Below are 16321 nucleotides of genomic sequence, written 5' to 3' on the forward strand. Positions count from 1 at the left end.
GTCGTTCTGAGGAACTCACCACCTCTACCCTGCGCCCACTGTACTGTCCCACCGTGTTTGATCTGTTTTGGCCAAAGGGAACAGAAGTTACAGAATAAATTCAACTTTCACTAGGTTCAAAAGAAATGTGGTTTCCAGCTAAAGAGGAGAGGAGAAAAAGATTCTGTGCAACTCAAAGGTCTACCTTGAACATCACAGTCCAACATTCAACAGTACCACAGTGCATCTACAATGTCCCAAGGTAACTATGTATGGGGAAATCCGCCATGAGAATCAAAAAACTAAACAAGGTGGACGGGAGTTGATTTAGAAGAAACTTTCAAGTACACACACAAAAGTACACACACAAAAGTACACACACAAAAAAGGCAAAAATCAGAACACTGTCAAGTACTCACATTTTTTTTTATACAGAATGAAGTAAATCATACCCTGAATCTTTACACTTTATATCACTTAGCATATATGGGGTTTTAAATTTACATAATCAAAAAGGCAGTCATTTAATTTGTACCAAATACCCAGGATGTAGTATTAAAACCCCATCAAAACAGTTTTGCTTGTATTTTTCCCATGCTATCTCCCAGATTTAGCTCCACACCCTGAAGCTGTCTGGGTAAAGGAGAGCATGTGAGTGGACCCAAAGAATGGCTAGGTAAAGCCTTGTCCAAATCTGGAACAGCAACAGCCATGCTGCAGCAATGTGGAAACGGGCCTGAAGAAAAAACTAGCACTGTGAGGATGGCAGACGAAAGATGGAAAGAGCTTGGGTCCTTGAGGACACTGTGGAACTGCTCAAGAGACCATGGAATTGAACTGACCAGCCTCCATTCTTATTCTGTGTAATTATACATGTCTATTTTTTTAAATCTCCAAACCAAAGAAATAAAACTCTTCCTAGGCTTCTGTGTTCTCTAGTAAGGTGGAGGCATGGTGAAGGGCTTTGAGACAAGGTGCTCCATAATGGTGGCACATGTACAAGATGGAAAACTTGAGAGGGGTTGTCCATTTCCATAATTTCTAGTTCTCCCCTTAGCTGATGGCTATAATTGGCTTCCCTAAAATTGTTCCTCTGTCTGTCACTGACTCACTAAATTGACGTACCTAGAGATCATAAACTGGTGTGTGATTTTCCCATATAGAGTTTAAACATTCATGGGGTACTATTTCTTCTCATGTTATATTGCATTCAACGTTCTTCAAATGCCTGATATAAAAACAGGCAACAAACTAGTTCCTCATGTGATATTTAACTCAATGTGCTCCCAAGTCCACCCAGCTAAGATACTTGGTAACATGAAAGAGCCTCAAAGAGTTGGGAGAGTGTAGCACAGATTAAGAGGAGAGCTTAGCACAGATTAAGAGGAGAGCTGAGCACAGACTTAGTTGCAATGCAACATTCATACAAGGGTGAGGTCCTTATGTTTTCAGATGGGGACCTAAAGCATGCAGAACCTTAAGAGAAGACATCACGTATTTTATGTTCCTCCTCTTCTTGAGTATGCAACCTCTGAAAAAGACCACAAGGAAGTAAATACCTTTACCTTAAAGCTCCTTTTCTATAGAATCTAGGAAGCTTAAATGTGTACACTCTACTGGCTCAACATTCTCTGAGAAAAATAAATACTATTTCTGGAGCTTGGGAAGAAGCAAACCAATGAAAGAAAGATAAAGCAGGATACTCCTACAAAGCATTATACTTGGATGTACTTGGACATCTCACAATTGCTAGGCACAACCTCTCTAAACCTGTGAAGAATACAAAGGAACACCAGCTGTCTGTAGTTAATGATTCAGAGTGCTGGTCAAGGCATATTTTCTATAAAAGCAATGCAGCTACAATCTCTTGACCTCCCCCAACGCCCCCTGCCACACACACACACCACACACAAATTTGAAATGTAGAGCCATTTTTCCCTCTAAAATTAAAACCGAATTCAACAATACTATACAAACTTTGATATAATACTACTACAAACTTTGCTTATTTTTTAGGAACAAAATGCAAAATGGAAATCTAGAGGGAGATTACTGATACTCTGGGAAATTACTGAGGGGGGAAAAGGGAAAAATCTGTAAACTAAATTGAAGACATAAAGAAAAATGTATCCAAACTATCTCCCACCCTATGTCTTCTCTTCCTAATTTCCAACTTCATATCAAGGATGCAAACATTTTATGCCTAACCACAGCAAATATCCCCATAAATGATTAGGTAGATGGCAACACTAAGCTTAGTAGTAATCAACTATAAAAAAAAAGTTCTGTTGGCAGGTGATGTTGCTTATTTGTCTTTATGTTTACTTGGCTTATAAATTGGCACTCAGCAAACATATATAGTGGAAGGAAAATAGTAGCACTTAGTGCTCATTTATTGTATGTTAAGGACTACTCTAGACATGTTGCAAGGCAAGTTCCTGTAATGACTGCATGGCAGGTAAAATGTCTCTGTTGTATAGATTAGTAAACTGCAACTCAGACAGGTTAAGTAACTTGCCCCAAGTTGCACAGTGACTTGCGTGGTTAGGAGAATAATGGCCACCAGGGTGTCCCATCCTAATCCCTGTTACACTGCATGGCATAGCGGAATTAAGGTTGCTAATCAGCTGACCTTGAACTGGAGAGATGATCCTGGATCATCCCCATGGGCTTGGTATGATCACAGGGTCCTTAAATGTGGAAGAGGGAGGCACAGAGGAGGTCAGAGGAAGGGGATCTGGAAGGCGGCAGGAGCCAAGGCATCAGGGCGCCTCTCGAGTCTGGAGAAGTGAGAAAAGGGTTCTCCCCTAGAGCCTCTCGGAAGGAGCACAGCCCTGCTGATGCCTTAAATTTAGCTCAATATGAGAATCATTTCAGACTTCTCACCTCTAGAACTATAGGTAATAAATCTGTATTGTTTTTAACTATTTTTTAAAAAAAAAGTTCTTAATAACTATAGGTCAAATATATAGTTGAACGTCAGTATCTGTTGGGGGGGGACTGGTTTCCGGACCCTCATGGAAATCAAAATTTGTGGATGTTCAAGTCACTTACATAAAATGGCACAGTATTTGCATATAACCCATGCACATTCTCCAGTATAATTTAAATCATCTCTTGATTACTGATAATACCTAATACAGTGTAAATGCTGTGTAAACAGTTGTGAATACTGTATTGTGTTTTTTTGAGGGGGGGCAGTGTTTTTTGAGACAGAGTCTTGCTCTGTTGTCCAGGCTGGCGTACAGTGGCGCAGTCTCGGCTCACTGCAACCTCCGCCTCCTGGTTCAAGCTATTCTCCTGTCTCAGCCTCCAGAGTAGCTGCCACCATGCCCGGCTAATTTTTGTATTTTTAGTAGAGACAGGGTTTTACCATGTTGGCCAGGCTGGTCTCAAATTCCTGACCTCAAGTACTCCGCCCACCTTGGCCTCCCAAAGTGCTGGGATTACAGGCGTGAGCCACCACGCCGGGCCTGGTTTTTTATTTTTAGTATTTTTTGTTGTTGTAGTGTTATTTTTATTGCTTTTTTTCCCCCAAATATTTTCAATCCGTTGTTGGCTGAATATGCCAATATGGAACCCATGGATACAGACGGTGAGCTGTATATATGAAAAAAGTGGTTACCACCCCAGGCTTTCAACTATTTTTGCTGGCAAACTGAAGATATATCCAAACAGCTCTATGACTACCTTTGCACTTAATTTTATCCCCACAACAATCTTGTGAGGTAGGTACTGCTATCCTCCTTATTTTAAAGATGGGGAAATGGAGGAAGAAAAGTTAAATAAAATACACAATTAAACAGCTAGAAGAGCAGTAGACGTGGGAATCAAAATTTATATCCGATTCCAGAGCCCAAAGTCTTAATCCCAATGCTAATCTGCCTTCTTAACAGTTCCCAGAAATGAGTTCTGCAAATCATATATGCTAATAATCCCGCTTAAGCATTTATATGATGTGACATTATACTCCAAACAACCCTGACATGTGAGGCATGCTGCTTTTTTTGCTAGAAAATTGGAGTCACAGGAGGTCAAGTGTTTTGACCAAATTCCATGGCTTTAGACATTATTTCCTTTTTAAGAAATCAAATTGCAGTTTTTCTTTAACTTCATAAAAAACGTTGTTCCTTTATGTTTTTAAAGATAAAGGAACTACTGACTGCAGAAAACAGTCAAGGATTAATTTATGCAGCCAAAAAACACATGAAAAAATGCTCATCATCACTGGCCATCAGAGAAATGCAAATCAAAACCACAATGAGATACCATCTCACACCAGTTAGAATGGCCATCATTAAAAAGTCAGGAAACAACAGGTGCTGGAGAGGATGTGGAGAAATAGGAACACTTTTACACTGTTGGTGGGACTGTAAACTAGTTCAACCATTGTGGAAGTCAGTGTGGCGATTCCTCAGGGATCTAGAATTAGAAATACCATTTGACCCAGCCATCCCATTCCTGGGTATATATCCAAAGGATTATAAATCATGCTGCTATAAAGACACATGCACACGTTATGTTTATTGCAGCACTATTCACAATAGCAAAGACTTGGAACCAACCCAAATGTCCAACAACAATAGACTGGATTAAGAGAATGTGGCACATATACACCATGGAATACTATGCAGCCATAAAAAAGGATGAGTTCATGTCCTTTGTAGGGACATGGATGAAACTGGAAACCATCATTCTCAGCAAACTATCGCAAGGACAAAAAACCAAACACCGCATGTTCTCACTCATAGGTGGGAATTGAACAATGAGAACACATGGACACAGAAAGGGGAGCATCACACTCCGGGGACTGTTTGCGGTGGGGGGAGTGGGGAGGGATAGCATTAGGAGATATATCTAATGCTAAATGACGAGTTAATGGGTGCAGCACACCAACATGGCACATGTATACATATGTAACAAACCTGCACATTGTACCCTAAAACTTAAAGTATAATAATAATAAAATTTAAAAAATAAATAAATAATAAATAAATAAACAGTCAAGGATTAAAAGACTGTGTGGTAATTTCCATTATTCTCCCTGCAGCAAAGGTATATTTTAACCACCACCACTGCCTGAAGTGTCTCTATCTGATTGCGTATGTCTTTTGCTCAAATGTTATTCACTTCATATTAAATATAAAGCAGCTTTAAATCTGTCCCTGAACCAGGCAGGCAAATATAAATAATCCAATCATCTTCTCTATAGAGGATGCAGGGGCCCTCTGTAAGTGTTAATTTTATAAAACAATATTCAATGAAGAGTTTCCTAGCTATCCAATGGTGCATCTTCTGTGTAAAATTCAGATGTCCACTCTTAGAATTCATTCTGGACTATAATTTTCCTGTGTTTTTGCTCTATGTCTGAAGTGTATGAATCTGTTTGTGTGTATCTATATACACACACATATATACATTTAAAAATTGTGTGTTAAACATACTTTTTTATAACATGCTTTCATTATATAAGATACTAACATTTATCCATGTCATTATATATTCCTTTTTAAACATTTATTGGAAATAAAACACAAAAACCCACATGGAACAAATGCACAGCCCAACGATTATTTTTTTAAAGAAATATAACCACTTAGGTTAACAAACAGAACACTGCCAGCACCCCAGAAGATACTGCATCCAATCACTACCCTCCTTCCCTCTCACAAATGAGCCACTTCTGATCATTCCTTGTTTTTCTTGATAGTTTTACCACCAATATCACCTAATGTCCCTTAGGTTCTACAGGTTAGTTTTGCCTGTTTGTAAACTTCATACTAAGTGCATTACACAGCACGCACTCTGCATCTGGCTTCTTTCACTGACCAATATGTCTGTGAGAGTTAGCCATGTTAATTTAAGTGTAGTTAATTCATTTTCATCACTTATATTCTATCGAATGAGTATAAGCCAAATTTATCTATTCTATTGTTGAATATTACTACTGTGGACTCACTCCTGGGTGAGTCTCTTGGTGTACATTCACACGCATTTCTGATGGGTATAAATGCAGGAGAAGAATTCTGGGCAATCTGACATGCACCTCTCCACTTCAGCAGATACTGTCAAACAATTTTTCAAGTGTTTGTAACGACTTTAAACTCCCACCAACACTACAGAAGAGTTCCCATTGCTGTACATCCTCATCACACTTTCTCTCAATCCATGGCTTGCCTTTTCATCTTCCTTGTGGTGCCTTTTGAAGTACAAAAGTTTTTTATGTTGATGAAGTCCAATTTATTCTTTTGTTTTAGTACTTTTCGTGTCTTGTCTAAGAAATTTTTGCCTACCCACATTCATGCAGACATTTTCATATATTTTTCTAGAAGATTAATAGTTTCGGCTTTTACATTTAGATGTATGATCTACCTTCAATTAATTTTGTGTGTTAAGGAGGGGATCACAGTTTGTTTTTATTATTTCCATACAAATATAAAATTGATCACACACGTTGGTGCCTCTGAGGAGGTTAAATATCTGAGAATCTATTTGGGGACTTTCTAATCTGTTCCACTGATTTGTATGTTTATCTTTACATAGATACCACACCATTTTGATGACTGTAGCTAAACCAGGTACATTCAGTGTAAGTACTGATATATTCAGGTTTAAATCTATCATCTCACTAAATGCTATTGTCTTACCCACTATATGTACTGTTTCTCTCCATTCTTGTGTACTTTTCAATTGATTCAATGTTTATTCACTACTTTTCCTCTTGCAACTTAAAAGTTACATACTCTTTTACTATTCTTTTAATAATCACTCTAGAAAACCATGCTGCCTCCTCAATTTATCAAAATTTATTATTGATTGGTGATTTATTGCTTTCTGGAAAATATAAAAACATTACAACACTATTGAAAGGTCCCCTTCCTGGAATGTAGGATATTACTGAAATTGTCTTAAGTCTGTATATTTCTTAAATCTCAAAAGACACTGCTACTGTTTCACATATCTCTGCTTACTCAGATGTACCCACAGATGTGCCATCTCATTGTTCTTCATTCCTTCCTTTCCACTCTTTCATCTCCATTACGTTCTTTTGTGTTTTTTGTTTTTGTTTTTGTTTTTTGAGATGGAATCTCGCTCTGTCAATCAGACTGGAGCAGAGTGGCGTGATCTCGGCTCACTGCAAGCTCTGCCTCCCAGGTTCGCTCCATTCTCCTGTCTCAGCCTCCTGAGTAGCTGGGACTACAGGTGCCTGCCACCACACCCGGCTAATTTTTTGTATTTTTAGTAGAGATGGGGTTTCACCATGTTAGCCAGGATGGTCTTGATCTCCTGACCTCGTGATCCACCCGCCTCGGCCTCCCAAAATGCTGGGATTACAGGCGTGAGCCACCGCGCCGAGCCCATTACGTTCTTTTAATAACTCCATCAGTGCAGATTTGTTGATGATGTCAGGTAACAGTCAAATTGTGGCTCTTTGTAATGACAATCTGTCTCATTCCTCTATCTGGCTTTAATATTTTCTTTTATCTTTGCTTTTTGTGAGTTTCAACTATAAAATCCTGCTTAGAATTTGTTGGACTTCAATATGTGGCTGCATACCTTTCATCATTTTGGGAATATGCTCCATCATAATTTCTTTTTTTTTTTTTTTAATTAATTTTTTTTTTGCACACAAAAACAATAAACATTTTTTAAAAATACATACAAACAAAAAGATGCGTATCAAACATATTAGGAAGGTTACACATGGGAAGTCAGGGAATAGAAATGGGGGGTGGGAGTTAAAATAAGGTAGAGAGGGACTTTATGTGGATCAGTGATAATAACTCAATCCTCTATTTGACAAAGAAGAGGGAGAAGGAAGAGGAAGAAAAAGAAAGTGGGATAAAGGATCAGAAAGGGAGGAAAACAGAAAAAATTAGAGTATGACTCCAGGGTAGACCTGTTTTGTTGTCACTGAGTTGGTTGGTTGGTTTGTCTGTTGTATTTTTCATGTTTCGCCAAGTTGGCCAGACTGGTCTCGAACTCCTAGCCCGAAGTGATCAACCCGCCTCGCCCCCCAGAGTGCCGGGACCACAGGCGTGAGCCACCACGTCCAGCCCCCACATTGCTTCTGGCCTCCATTGTAGACCTCCCAGACGGAGCGGCCGGGCAGAGGCGCTCCTCACTTCTTCCCAGACACGGGGCGGCCGGGCAGAGGCGCTCCTCACTTCCCAGACGGGGCGGCCAGGCAGAGACGCTCCTCACTTCTTCCCAGACGATAGGTGGCCGGGCAGAGGCGCCCCTCACTTCCCAGACGATGGGTGGCCGGGCAGAGGCGCTCCTCACTTCCCAGACGATGGGTGGCCGGGCAGAGGTGCTCCTCACTTCCCAGACGGGGCGGCCGGGCAGAGGCGCTCCTCACTTCCCAGACGGGGCGGCCGGGCGCTCCATCATAATTTCTTCAACATTGCTTTTGCATTCAAGCTCCTCCCCCTGAGACTCCCAATGAATCTGTCAGCCTTCTCTACTGTATCCTCTATTTCTTAGTTTCTCTTCATACGTTCCACCCTTTTGTTATTGTATGTTACATTCCGATATTTTCTTGTGACCCACCTTCCAGTGCACTAATCCTCTCTTCAGTAATGTCTAATTTACTGTTAAATTGATCCACCAAGTTAAATCCATCCAATATTGGTTGCTGTATTTTTCAGTTCTAAATTTTCTATTTGATTCTTCATATAAGTTCCCTGCAGAATGTTTCAATTTCTTTTATAACTCCCTGAACAAAGTTTAATTCTAGTAATTCTGTTTGGTAATTCCAATAACTGGATCTCCACTGAGTCTAGTACTATTGCCTTTACTGGCTCTCATTCTTGTTGTCATGTGTCCTTATGTGACTGAATATCTCTCATTATGTGTCATACTAGAGTCGTCCTTTGGTACACACAGGGGATTGATTCTAGGACCCCCAAGGATACCACAAATCTGTGTATACTCAAGTCCCAAAGTCAGCCCTACAGGACTCACGTATACAAAAAGTTGGTCCTCTATATAAGCAGGTTTCACATCTTGCAAATACCATATTTTCAATCTAAGTTTAATTGAAAAAAAAATCCACATGTAAATGAACTCACACAGTTCAAACCCATGTTGTTCAAGGGTCAATTGTATTTGAAAAACTATCTCATAAAAAATCTAAAGGCTGAAATGATGTTTTCTCCAGACAGAATTCTGACTTGATACTGGGAGTACCAGGAGTCTAGGATCACCTTAGTCAATTTCAGGTATTAATTTTTGGTGCCAATCAGATAAATCTGAAACTGTCAGGGGGAGATCTTTCAATTTCAGTTCACATTTACTCCTGGGGTATAGTCTGTTAGAGGCCCCCTGCCCCCAAAGCTTGGGATATTTATAAGAGTTCTCATCTTTGGCAAGCCCTCATCTCTAAACTTTGTCCTCTAGCCCTATAAAGCTGTCAAAAGTTCTGCTAAGGACTTGATTAGACTGCATCAAGTCAAATAGTAATTAAATTAGAATTCAAAATTAAAAACACAGTCCTCCAAAAAATTTTCAGAAATTAAAAAACACATTTCTATGTTACTCATAGATGAAAGAGGAAGTGATGGAAAAAACAAAAATGCATAAAATTGAGCAATGGTGGTATGTATCAAAATTTGTGAGAACTTTGTATCATTAACTGAACTTTAGGAAAAAAAGGCGAAAGGAACTGGTTTTACTGTAGGAGTTCTTAGCAAATTATGTATCCTACCAAACAAAAGAAAATAGGAAACGAAATAAGAGCATCAAGAAGGAATAAAACAAACAAACCCTCCTTATTTGCAGATGAGATGGCTTTCTACATAAAAACAGCAAGATCTACAAACAACGTATAAAACTAGTATCTCAGAAAGGTAACTGGAGACAAGATTAATATAAAAAATAAGAATTCTTATAAATCAGTACTATCCAATGAGAGAATGGAATAGAAAAATAGCTATCATTCACAATCAAAGGCCATAAAGTATTTAGAAATGTGTTTTTAAAAAATATATAAAAGTTTTTTGTTGGTGTTGTTGAGACGGAGTCTTGCTCTCTCTGCAGGCTGAGGTGCAGTGGTGCGATGAAGGCTCACTACAACCTCCAACTCCCTGGTTCAAGTGATTCTCCTGCCTCAGCCTCCCGAATAGCTGGGATTTCAGGCATGTGCCACCACGCCTGACTAATTTTTTGTATTTTTAGTGGAGACGGGGTTTCACCATGTTGGCCAGGATGGTCTCGATCTCCTGACCTTGTGATCCACCTGCCTCAGCCTCCCAAAGTGCTGGGATTACAGGCGTGAGCCACCACACCCAACCAAAACTTTTGAAGAAAGTTATAAAACATTACTGAAGAGCATAAAAGACTTTTTGACTAAACACAGAATTGTGACATTTTTATAAAGAAAGTATCATGGGTGGGCTGGGCATGGTGGCTCACACCTGTAATCCCAGCACTTTGGGAGGCCGAGGCGAGCAGATCACTTGAGGCCCAGAGTTTGAGACCAGCCTGGGTAACACAGTGGTCTCTGCTAAAAATAGAAAAAATAAGCTGGGCATCGCATGCCTGTAGTGCCAGCTACTCGGGAGGCTGAGGTGGCAGAATTGCTTGAACCCGGGAGACAGAGGTTGCTGTTAGCTAAGATCCCACCACTGCAATCCAGCCTGGGTGACAGAGTGAGACTCTGTCTCAGGAAAGAAAAAGAAAAAAAAAAAAAAAAGGATCATGGGTGGAATGATAGTGTAAATAAAATTGTCAGTTCTCCACATATTAATCTATAATTTTAATAAAAATGCTACCAAATTCACAACAGAGTCTTCTGGTAGAACATAAAAGTCAAGAAGGATACATAAGAAGAGCTAACAAATTCTGGAAAGCAATAACAAGTGGGGAACTTATGCTAACCAGGTATCGGCATAGATAAATGTCAAAAAATGTAGTGTTTACCCAAAAAAAGCACACTATAGAATTACATTCACATTTAACACCATTTATATAAAGTATCAAACAGCAAAATATAATGCCCTATTTTTTGTGAATCTATATATGGATATGGTAAAAGAAATATGAGACTGATAAGCACTAAACTCAAGAAAAGAGTTACAGGTGACAGAGAAGAGGAAAGAAATCACAGAGAAGTACATCCAACCATACCTACAATAGTTTATTAAAAAACTAAAAATCAAAGTGGAAACAAAACGTAGAACAGTATTGGAATATGTCATTTATGTAAAAGCAAAAAGCACCTGAAGCAAATATAAACAGATGTATATTCAAAGGGTTCATTTATCATTCTCTGTTCTTTTATATTTGTGCTATATTTTATAATAAAATTAATTAGGCAGGCAAAAAGAAAAGAAGGACAAAATTGAGGAGGTGTTGGATAAATTGATCTTTAAGATTCTTTTCTGCTCTAAGTCCCACCCTTTTCTAAATGTTCTGATTTAATGAGAGTCTTAAGTACCTATACTTCTTTCATTTCTTTTTTTTTTTTTGAGACGGAGTCTCGCTCTGTCGCCCAGGCTGGAGTGCAGTGGCGCAATCTCGGCTCACTGCAAGCTCCGCCTCCCAGGTTCACGCCATTCTCCTGCCTCAGCCTCTCCGAGTAGCTGGGACTACAGGCGCCCGCCACCGCGCCCGGCTAATTTTTTGTATTTTTAGTAGAGACGGGGTTTCACCGTGGTCTCGATCTCCTGACCTCGTGATCCGCCCGCCTCGGCCTCCCAAAGTGCTGGGATTACAAGCGTGAGCCACCGCGCCCGGCCACTTCTTTCATTTCTAATTAAATTTAGGTATTAACTTTTTAGAACAAGTCGTAACATAAATCAGGTAAAGAATAAGAGGCTTGTGTGACACTTAATTTCACTTGCAAGACCAGGCTTCTGGCCATTTTTCGCTGAAGTAATCCTAATAACTTCAACATGTTATATAAATAATAGATTTGTAAGAAATGTTTATCAGTTATCTTTTTAAATGCGGTCTCTTCAGTCTTCTCTTGCCCTACATGCTGCAGAGGTGAGAGAACCCTCTCCTTCCCCTCTGGAAATTCAGTAATTAGAGTCTATAAAATAAACTGACAATTGATTAGCAGAAGAAAAGGTGTACACACTTATAACATGTATTATGTATGGGGGATCCCACAAAGTGTGAGATGCAGAGAAAGGCCAGATGGTTGAACTATGGGAGGGCAAGGGAAAGAACTGTACTATAAACAAAGATCATCTTATTATGCAGATAAAGTCTCTCAGGTGGCAGCCCTCAGAAGTACTGGTGAAAAGTCTGTCTGGATGTGGTGTCCTGGGCATGGAGACCTGTAAGTCTCCTCTTCTGTGACATGAGTGATCTTCTCTGGTTAGTGTAGATTTCAGGGAAGTTATTCATGACAATCACATTTCTTCTGGAGGAACTTCCCTTAGTCAGATGAGAGAACTTCAGACAAAGCTCCTCTCTGTGCTTCAGAGGGGTGGGAGACTAGGGAGCAGAATGTCCAAGAGACTGTAGTTTTGAGGCTGCAAAGATGTAGAGAAATTGGAACCCTCATATATTGCTGGTGAGATTGCAAAATGGTGTAGCCGCTTTGGAAAACAGTTTGTTTCTCAACATATTAAATACACAGTTATGGTTAGGCATGGTGGCTCACACCTGTAATCACAACATTCTGGGAGGCCGAGGCAGGAGAATCACTTGAGCTGAGGAGTTCAAGACTAGTCTAGGCAACCTAGTTAGACTCCATCTCTACAAAAAATTCCTTAAAAAGCTAGCTGGGCGTGGTGGTGCACGCCTGTAGTCCCAGTTACTTGGGAGGCTGAGGTGGGGAGATCACTTGAGCCCAGGAGTTCAGGGCTGCAGTGAGCTAGAACTGTGCCACCACACTCCAGCCTGGGCAACAGAACAAGACCATGTCTCAAATAATATGAATAATAAATATACATAAATAAATAAAAAAAACACAGTTATCATATGACCCAGTAATTCTCCTCATAGGTTTATACCCAAGAGAACTAAAAACATGTTTCTAAACAAAAGTCTATACACAAATGCTCATAGCAACTTTATACATAATAGATAAAAGGTAGAAACAACCCAAATGTCCATCGGCTGATGAATGGATCAATAAAATGTGATATACCCATTCAATGGAATATTATCCAGCAATAAGAAGAAATGAAGTACTGATATATGCTATGACTCAGATAAATCTGTAAAATATATGAATGGAAACATCCAGTCACAAACGCCACATCTGTACGATTCTATTTGTATGAAATGTCTAGAATAGGAAAATCAATAGAAGTAGAAAGCAGATTAGTAGTTGTCAGGGACAGGAGTGACTGATAATATGGGATTTCTTTTGGAGGTGATGAAAACGTTCTGACATTACGCAGTGGTGATGGTTGTACAACTTCGTGAATATACTAAAAGCCACTGAATTGTATATTTTTAAAGAGTGAAGTTTATGGTACATAAATACCTCCATAAAGCCGTTCTTAAAAAATAGAAGATCAGAATAATGAACTTCTTTCCCTCTATGACTTCCATTTTTTCCATTATAAATACGAAATTTTAAATGTGACCTCACAACATTAAAAGGGATTATTTTTCCAGGTTATGTAACATTTCTCCGGATATAGGACCATTGTTCAGTCCTTTGAAATACTAGTTTTCTTTTGCAAATTTCTGGTAGGCATCTGCTATAGTTTGGTTTACTTGACCTCCAAATCTCATGTTGAAGGTTGGTTCCCAGTGTTGAAGGTGGGGCCTAATGGGAGATGTATGAGTCATGGAGGCAGATCCCTCATAAGTGGCTGGGTGAGTCTTCATATTAATGAGCTCTTGCTCTGTTGGTTCTCTAAAGAGCTGGTTGTTAAAAAGAGCCTGGTTATCTCCCTTCTTTCCTCTCTCTCCCCTCCTCCTCCTCTCTCACCATGTGGTCTCTGCACATATCAGCTCCCCTTTGCCTTCCGCCATGAGTAGAAGCTTCCTGAAGCCCTCACCAGAAGCAGAAGCCAGCACCCTGCTTCTTGTACAGCTTGTAGAACTGTGAGCCAAGTAAAACTTTTTTCTTTATAACATACCCAGCCTCTGGTATTCCCTCCTAGCAGCAAAAACAGACTAAAACAACATCTTTATGTATTCCACAAATATGTATTAAACAATAGAGAGGGTGGCATCAACAGTTGTATTGTCAAGGGAGCACCAATAGGGAATATTGCCTTTATTCTTGAAGTGCTTAAAATCTAATTGGAAAAATCACTTAATATTTGTAGGTCTCAATTCCACCATCTGTAAACTGATTGGTAACTTCTTTAGAATCCGGTTTCATCTTGAAAGTTCTATGATTTTATCAGTTCTGCAAATCCAAGAGTTAAATTTGTTAAATTTCTCTCCACTTACAGCCCTAAGATGTTTAAGTAGAGTTTATCAAAAAACTGCACTTTGGTCCTAATAATAATAACTCATAATCATATTGACACTGGTCATTTTTATGTGGGCCTATTGTAGCAGTTCTATTCTAGGTCAATAGCTACAGTGATTAAATTGTTTCTGAAGACCTCTAGGCCTTTAAAGTAACCAAACCAGAGTGAGAAGATCAAGGAAAATAATTAACTTCTTTTATTCACCACTGATTATAAGGTACCACTTCCTCCAACAGAGGTTAAATAACCATCTTGTGGTCTAACACAATTATTTCACTGCTGAAATTCCAGCCTCCCCTAAATTACCATATTTTCTGATATAAGACTTAATCCAGATATTTACTAAAAGAGCCGTCAGATCTTTACCTGAAAAGTTATCTAAAAAATAATATACATACATATATATGCACATATACAAAATATTTAACCTCACAATTTCAATTCTTCACATATTTTCTTTAGGAGGTCCCTGGCTTAAACTCGGTTATCACAAGAAAATAGACAAGAAGGTTATGAAGACCTAGAAGCACCCCTCTCTCCCCACCTCTTTGCAATAACTTCAAATTGAATAATTTGTTTGGCTTTCAAGATTTTAATCATGGTAGCCTGATGCAGAGGAAAACGGAAGTGACTGGATTCTAGAAATAAATTTAGCTTTCAAAGGGCATTTGTCAAAAGGGTTTAGAAAACAAAATGAGACGTTAGAGAGTAATGGTATCAATTATTACTCAAGTGACAAAATCAGTTATCTAACAAGTAATGTTCAGCATAATTTAGTTTAGCATAATTTAGTAGGCACTTTATGATATTATTACCATGAGCCAGATAATTGTTAACCACTAACTAACAAATAATTATAATCTTTCTTTCTACTCCATGGTATCCTTTTGCCTTTTCTTCCACAAAAGCCTTGGTCTTAAAAATAGCCCCAAATAATATTGTAAGTTTTTCCTCAGTAATATTCAGTGCCAAAAAGATGATCAGTTCTGACCCACTTCAGATGGCTTCTTAAACCAACTATTTATCAAAATCAAACAAATTAATTTTACTTTCTCAAGACTTTATCTTAAAAATAAAAATTTACTAAACATCCTACCATGGTCTCACACTTTAGTTTCCTATGGTTACTGTAACAAATTACCAAACACTTGGTGGATTAAAATAACAGAAATTTATTCTCTCACAGTTCTGGAGGCCAGAAGTCCAAAACCCTTATCAGCAGGCCAAAATCAATGTGTTAGCAAGGCCATGCTCCCTCCAGAGGCTCTAGAGGAGAATCCATTTCTCATCACTCTCAGCTTCTGGTAGCTGCCTGCATTCCTTAGCTTGCGGGCACATCACTCCAATTTTCAAGACCAGCATCTTCAAATCTCTCTCTGCTTCATTTTCACATTGCCTTTTAAGTATGTGTGGTAAAAACTTCCTCTACCTTGCTCTTCTCAGGATGCATATAATTCCATTTAGGGCCCATCCTGGTATTCCAGGACAATCTCTCCATCTCAAGATCCTTAAGTTAATTACATCTGCAAAGACTCTAAGTCTATGTAAGGTAACATTTACAAGTTCCGTGGCTTAGGACCTAATATCTTTAAGGGACTTATTTTTCGGCCACCACCATCCACCCTCTGGCCTCAAAGATTCATCTGACCCACATGCCAAATACATTCGCCCCATCCCAGCATCCCCCAAAGTCCCAGCTCATCACAGAATCAGCTCAGGTTCAAAATGTCTTCTAAATAAGCATCATCTCAAACTCCCAAATCTTACCTAAATTAGGTTTGAGTTAGATTATGGGGATGATCTATCCTGAGGCACTTCTAGATATTTACCACACAAAGCCCTACACACAAATTTTTATAGCAGCTTCATCTATATTGGAAAGAATATAAACAACCTTCAATAATGGATGAACAAACTGTGATACATCCATATAAAGGAATACTACTCTG

The 16321-nt window shown here is 39.1% G+C and overlaps 1 protein-coding gene across 5 annotated transcripts in view; it reads right to left on the reverse strand.

Moving 5' to 3' along the window:
- C6H15orf41 (chromosome 6 C15orf41 homolog) overlaps positions 1-16321 on the reverse strand; it is a 232561-nt gene that overhangs the window by 165369 nt on the left and 50871 nt on the right. The window lies entirely within an intron of this gene.

Source organism: Nomascus leucogenys, chromosome 6 (genome assembly GCF_006542625.1).
Source record: "Nomascus leucogenys isolate Asia chromosome 6, Asia_NLE_v1, whole genome shotgun sequence".
Classification (NCBI taxonomy): domain Eukaryota; kingdom Metazoa; phylum Chordata; class Mammalia; order Primates; family Hylobatidae; genus Nomascus; species Nomascus leucogenys.